At 45.3% G+C, this 7431-nt stretch overlaps 1 long non-coding RNA gene across 1 annotated transcript; it reads right to left on the bottom strand.

Annotated features, from left to right (window-relative positions):
* Nucleotides 1-538: 538 nt before the first annotated feature.
* Nucleotides 539-4981, bottom strand: LOC142665931 (uncharacterized). Its single transcript, XR_012851605.1, has 3 exons — nucleotides 4623-4981; nucleotides 2196-2333; nucleotides 539-1366 (listed from the first exon to the last, which is right to left on the bottom strand). It is a non-coding gene; the product is annotated as an uncharacterized LOC142665931 (long non-coding RNA).
* Nucleotides 4982-7431: the final 2450 nt, after the last annotated feature.

Here is a 7431-nt window from a genome sequence, read left to right as displayed (position 1 = left end):
TAGGAGATATAGGGAGAGGTTATATGGAGTAATAGGAGGAGATATAGGGTAAAGATATAGTGCTAAACTGGAACTTGTATAGACTACACTGTATAAAGCACTTAGGTCAGAAGGGGTAGGAATCACTGTGGAGATCATGTTATTACAGTGCGATGTCATGTTGTGATCTGAAGATTACGGTGGGATGAGAGAAGATCTCGCCTGTAGCATCCAGCCCCTGGGTTGACACATCTGAGATTTCCCTGATCAAAGTCACTTCTTCATCTTAACTCTAAGTGCACATTTACTCCTCGCCCCGTCAGCGGTTTATTATGACGTAGTAACTATATCTTCCCAGCCTGGCAGGCAGCAGAGCGATTGACAAGTGACAGTTTAAGGGAGTGGTTCAGTGGTCTGAATTTTCTGGCAGAAACTTATGTCACGACAACCAGTAACAGGGAAACAGATTTTTAAAGACTGTATGTACATTGAAAACGCTGAGTGATACCTAAACGTAACCATTCGTATAAATAAACCACTGAGTCGTCTTGTGGAAGAAAAGTGGGAGTGGCCACGGCTTTATTAACAATTTTATAAACAAGGGAACCTTGTCCGTTCATTGCGTATTATATATTAACTTGATATTCAGATGACTATCACCTCGCATGCTGTGCCATTGCCTCCGCGGTGGGCATGTCTTAGTTGTTTTGCCAGGTGACCGGTATTACAAATACCCCTTCAACGAACAGAACAAGGGCCTCCGAACACACCAAACGGAGTCGGGTGTACTACTACACCGCACTCTGGTCCACCCCATAAGCAAAAACAAGGCCCTTTTTATGGCATCCTGCAATCCCGAAAGAAATAGGTCTAGCCCAATGTCGTTCAAATGGACTCCGTCCTGTAACATTAAACCCCGGTTATCGCCTTCTAACTGGCGATGCCGAATGACTACCCCCTCTTTCCCCCTGACATGCCTGGACACCCTAACATTTAATAAACGACGAGTCCTTTCCAGAGAAGCGTTGTTCCTGGGACCTTTCCATAAGACACGCGGCACTATTTCGGACCACACGACTTCAAGGTCCGGAAAGAAAGCTGCAAAGCCGTCAAAGTCCGAACGGATGATTGATATCAATTCTAGTCGAACAAAGGTCGTTGCCACCTGCATGTATAACCAAAACCATTGGTGATTGTGTCAACTTGCTAACTGTAACTGCTACAACCTTTGGGAGGACTTGGAGCCATTTTAGACCTCTAATACCCCTCCAGTAAACATCGGCTTGCTTGAAACCTAGATCCAGCCCTCCAGGGCGATATGACGCCCTCTGGGCCGCCCAATAAATATAAGAGTGACCGATCAGCCAAACCGAAGGTCTACGAACACCTGCAGAAAGGAAATGCGAGATCAACACGTTAACAAATGAGGACGAATATACCCTTTAAAACAATCCGACTTCCATCTACCCAACTTTTTTACCTCCATATCCGTCATACCAGCCGCATCCGCCATAGTGGCAGCCCCTATTCTAAATGAATGTGTGCCGAATTCCGACGGGTGTAAGCCAACCACGGTCAGGCATTTTTTGAGTAACGATGAAAATTAAAATTTGGATAAAGGGGAACCGTCCTGGTGTAACAAAAAACTGGGCCCCGGGGGACGCATCATCATGTACCGTTTTATGGTTTCGACTGGGCAAAGATTGGAGTTTAAACTAAAAATAGATAACCCTATACCTTCACCTACAACATCTGTTTTTGACCGACGCACTCTTACTTTTATTGAATCCGCCAAAGCTATCACGTCGTCGGCTAACAAAAAGGAAGGCTGGGACCGTGAGGTCGCCGAAAAAGGCCAGTGCAAACAAGCAATTAAATAAACAGGACTCAAAATTTGAAACACACGCTGATGCCATAGCATCGACTAAACGCCTGAGCAATATATAACACGGGGGTGACGGCCATCCGCCGTACGCATTTCTTTTTTCCAACCTTTTAAAATTTGAGAAGAAAAAAAAAAACGTTTTATCACGTGCTCGACCCCTAGCAATTTTAACGCAAAGGTGACCCCCGATAAACGTTTTCGTACCGCTGCCTCCGATAGGCCCCCCTCTCTCTCAAAAAACATAAATATCTCAATGTAATTTGATAACATGACTGAGGAGAAAGTACTTCATCAACTTGCGCACATGCAAGCCATTCAGACCAAGCCTTACCATGGCAATTCCACGTTTATAATGCCACCGAATTCTGCAGAAGAGGTGTCAGTTGTTCGCCGGCAGGTCCCAAAGAAACTGAGGGCAAGGATACCCGTCCTGATTCGCCCAAGGATGCAATGTCCTGAAACTAAGCCACTGAAAACGAGACAGAGCATCAGCAACCTTGTTAAATACACCAGGGACATGGCACGCCCTGAAAACCACATTAAACGATAAACATTTTAAAACCAACTGCCTGAGTAATACTAAAACCGGGAGAGAACTGGACGTCAATTTATTTATGGCCACCACCGTGCTCTCATTATTGGACCAAAAAAGGATACGTTTATTCGCCATCTCTGCTCCCCAAAGCTCCACTGCTACCACAATGGGGAACAATTCCAATAATGTAATATTTTTTGTAAAACCTTTTTCATACCAATCTGCTGGCCTTTGACCGGCCAACCACTTATCATCAAAAACAGCCCCAACACCATGAGCTCCCGCTGCATCCGTGTATAATTGTAAATCCGCATTACCCAGTTCCTCTTCCAAAAAACACGATATACCTTCCTACGAAACGAGAAAAGATTACCACATCCTCAGATCATCTTTCAACAATTTCGGTAACCTCACAAAATGATGTGGCAGTTTAATGCCTGCAGTTGCCATGGCCAATCTCGTTGAGAAAACCCTACCCATAGGAAATATCCTACAGGCAAAGGCCAATTGTCCTAACAATGACTGTAGGTCATGCAACATAACCTTTTTTACACGGAGACAACTGCCAATAGCCTCACGCAATTTCTCAAGTTTTTCAGCCGGGAGGCTGAGAACCATCCTGCTCGTATCAATTTTTATACCCAAAAAGGATAAGCACCAATTTGGGCCTTCTGTTTTGTCCTCAGCCAAAGGAATTCCGAACATAATTCAAAGTGTATAGACACAGCGCCTCATCACGTTGACCTATGAACAAAAAATCGTCCAGATAATGAATTACCGATGTATTGCCCGTCTCCGACTGCACAACCCATTCCAAAAAGAAGCTAAACATTTCGAAGTAGCGGCAGGAAATAGAGCAACCCATCGGCAAACACATGTCCACGTAATATAAACCATTCAATTGACATCCCAAAAGATGAAAACAGTCAGGATGGACCGGAAGAAGGCGGAAAGCTGCTTCTATGTCAGATTTTGCCAAAAAGAAAAAAGGACCAGCTTTTGAAACTAATTGCATAGCTCGATCAAATGAAATGTACGACGCCGCCGCCTCTTCCTTAGATATGCCATCACTGACTGATTCTCCTGGAGGAAATGACAAGTGATGTATAAGACGAATTTTCCCGGTTCTTTTTTAGGCACAATCCCCAAGGGGGATATTCGAAGATTAGATAATGGCGGCTCGATGAAAGGGCCCGCCATCCGACCCAAACTAACCTCCTTATCAATTTTTTCTTGCGCAACCTCTGGCTGAGACCAAACTGATTTTAAATTTGTAGCAAATGTGGAAGCTGTTTGGAAAACATGAGGTATATAAAAACCGTATGTAAAACCATTAATGAGCGTTTCTGCTTCCTGTCTCCTGGGGTACCTGTCTAACCAGGGGAGCATCCTTTGGACGCTCACCGGTGTCCTCTGGCTTACCTGCAGCAGCTGGTCTCGTGGGGTTCTTACCTCTGTTGAAGCAACGCAAAGCCGAATGGGATCCTCCACATATGGAGCATTCATGTTTGAATTTACATGAAGCGAAAAATCAGCAATGCCCTTCATTGAAGAGCCAACACGCACCTGGTCTGCGACCGGCAGCCGCGGACTAAGTGGACGCGGCGGCGGTGGAGGGGAGAAAGGAATTCTGAGGTCTCTGTGTCATCATTAGCTGAATCCAGACGTCCGTGGCCTTAGAAGACCACCCTATGTCCGGCAGTAAAGCCAAACGATCTCTGAATTCCTCATCATACCTCCACCATGCCGTTCCCCCATGTAGTTTGTGAGCAGAATAAATTGTATCTAAATAGGTGAATAATTCAAAGTATTTTTCCGGTTTACTCTGGCTTATTATACTAGCCATCACTGCGAAGGCCTGAAGCCAGTTCCCAAATGTCTTTGCCACTTTGGGCTTCTTATCCTCAGTCTTATCAAATTTTCTTTCTTTATCTACCGTCAGTTACTCAGGTGACACCAAATATCGGCATACTCAAATTTCATAATCTTTTCACTCACATTATTAGCGATGTGTGTCCCCAGGGGGGCAACCCCCCAAAAATGTGTCCCTGAGCAACATTCCAGTATTATCAATAGCCTACGCAGGCTGCGGCGAAACCGCCCCAGTCACGTTAACCTGGATCTCAGTCCCGCTCATTTTTTCAAACACATGTTTTAACATACCATAAATCTCATCCCCGTTATTAGCATTTTTGTTCCATGCTTGTACGCATGACAACTCACCACTCTGATGAACCACTGGCTGAACCTCTGGAGTCGGTGCAGTGGGCAGCGGAGAAACGACCATTGCTGACGATGCCGGGGGGTGTATTCCTTCGTCGTCTTCTGTCAACCGATCTGCTTCTCCGCCCACGTTGTCTGCTCCCACATGACCGCCTACTGCGTCTATCAAGTGAATCCTCCGTGGAGGCAGAAGAAGCACGATACGCCGACCGGCTCCTCCGCGAGCATCGGGAGTGACGTCTATGATCTCTACTACGAGAGCGTTGCCTACACCTACTCCGTCTATCCCTGGTTGTGGAACGCCTGCGGGAACTATATCTCATCCTGTGACGCCTCCCAGATCTGTCAGAACCAGACTCAGAACTCAGAGGCCCGATATAGGAAGTACCTTCGCTTTTATAATCTTAATCCCTCCCCCCATGTGATTGCCCTATACCAATTATATTTTACACACACTCAGTGTGCATTATGGGAACTCTTAAAGGAGACCTGACCTACAGTCAGTGGCTCCCAATCTTAAACAGCCTGTGAGCCCTAAGATTGGATATAGAAGGGATTGCTGGGAGTCAACGCCATCTTAAAAGGGTTAACCTACTCAGCACCCCCCAACGATCGTCTGTTTGAAGGGGCTTTGGTGCACGTACGTGCGTTGCAGCCTCTTCATTATTTATATGGACTTCATTTCGTACTTGCACACAACGTTACTTTAGTAGCGGCTGTGCAAGATATTGCCGCACTGTCCCATTCACTTCAAACAGCTGATTGGCGGGCGAGGATCGACAATAACAGCATGCGCAATTGCTCCATTAAATTGCAGCAATGATCGGAATGTATTGGGATGAATGATCGTTAATACGGTCGTTCACCCCCATACATTTGCATCTTGTCGGCGGCACATCCTGTTTACATGGGGAGATGTGTTGCTGACTATGGACCGCGTACAAGATGTCATCAGCCAACGAAAAAACGTTTGCTCAGATGTCAACTGATCGCTGCCCTATTAGCAGAGGACAATGATCAGGATCGAGCGCTCGTTCGCACGATCATTGGCCCGTGTAAAAGGTCCTTAAGGCTGACAAATTTGATTTTCATGTGGTAACTTCCAATACCCTCGTAGCCTTCTTGTGTTTATTGTTAAAGGGGTTCTCTGCTTTGGACAATCCTTACTTGTTAGTAGGAACCATTGGCAATAAACAGATCACAAAGGGTCCTCCTGCTGTGACCTCAGCGATCAGCTGTTATGTATGGGGAAATCTGGCAGTCCGTGTTCAGTTTCTCTGCAGCGCCACCACAGGGAAAAATAAGCATTGCACAATGCCCATTCAAATCAATGGGTTGTATGTGTAATGTAGGACAGGACAGGTCCTCCAGAGCGAAAGAAGCTCTTTGTAACCGCTCTCTACTCTGGCCAAGAGATGAGGATCTTGAACAGAGGACCCCCCTCTATTATCTCAGAATTCCCTAATAGGGTGTATAAAAATAGGTTTTCTAAACTAGGCAAACCACCCCTGCTATCTGCCTAAAGGATCACCCTTTTAGTGCTATAATGGTAGGAGAAAAGGGCATACTGCTTAGAATGATACAGCTGTATAAAAATGTACGCTGTGAAAGGTATTAGTGAATGCCCCATTCACTGACAGCAAGCACAAATCTTGGAAAGTGGCGTAAAATTCAAACACCAAGTAAGAGAAACGTATGTTACCTTTCATAGTCATCAAGTTTAATTTATACAAAACTTAAAGGGTAACTAAAAGTTCAACAAACTTGTTACATGTGACTGCTTCGTTTCTGTTCGGCGGTGTTCGAAGTCATAGACTTTCTATTGAGTCCGTACACCGCTACGTTGATTTCTGGAAAAAGCCAAACAGAAACGAAGCGGCACAGCGCTCACACGAGCACTTCTGCCGCTTCGTTTCAGCGATCGGTGGGGGTCTCGGTGCTCAGACACCCACCAATCAAAACTTCTGACATGTCACTATGACATGTTAGAAGTTTGTTGAACGTTTAGTTACTCTTTTAAAATCACCTATGAAGTTGAGGTTCAATAAATAGAGGTTCAGGTTGAAGTCACACCCGGGCTCTAGCGTCTGAGGGCGCCCAAGAACCCGTTGATCACAAAATAGAACAGCAGGATTAGAAATAGGCAGGGCGGAGATTTCATGTGTAGTGATATCCTAGTATATGAATACTTTACTTATATAATGTATATGGGTCCTATATAACATTGCACGCAATAACATGTGATGGTCGAGGGACCCTGGTCCTGATTCTGCAATAGGACCAGAAGCTTCTAAATTTGCCTTTGCCAACTTTAACAACTGAGGGGGTCATTCTGCATCAGGCAGGGAGAACCCTTAAAGGGGCATTCACATGATAGTGAGTGGTGGCATATCACTAGGATATAGCGTTACTGATCACGATGCACTGATCGTTTGGGGCCCAACTGCTGGGACCCACCATTTCTTTAAAATCAAGGAACCGTAGTGCTAGCTAAGCACAACGACCTTCCCGGCCATCCGCTGTGCAAGCAACTGCAGCAAAGCCCCATTTACTTGAATGTAACGGATGGGGTCTCAGAGGTCGGACCACCACTAATCATAATGTTATGGCATGTCCTAGCGATTTGCCACAACATTATAAAATGGCAAAACTCCTTTAAGATCCGTAAGTAATGTTATAAAAATGTCATTTATCAAGACCTCAAGCGCCGTACAGACTTCACTGATAACATGTAACGCACTGAACCCTATAATGAAACCTGGGAAAATACTGAACCCTATAATGAAACCTGGGAAAATACTGAGCCCTA

The sequence above is a fragment of the Rhinoderma darwinii genome, chromosome 13 (genome assembly GCF_050947455.1).
Source record: "Rhinoderma darwinii isolate aRhiDar2 chromosome 13, aRhiDar2.hap1, whole genome shotgun sequence".
Taxonomy (NCBI): Eukaryota; Metazoa; Chordata; class Amphibia; order Anura; family Rhinodermatidae; genus Rhinoderma; species Rhinoderma darwinii.
The sequence above is the reverse complement of the archived record's forward strand: the minus strand, read 5'-3'. Positions and strand labels throughout refer to the sequence as shown.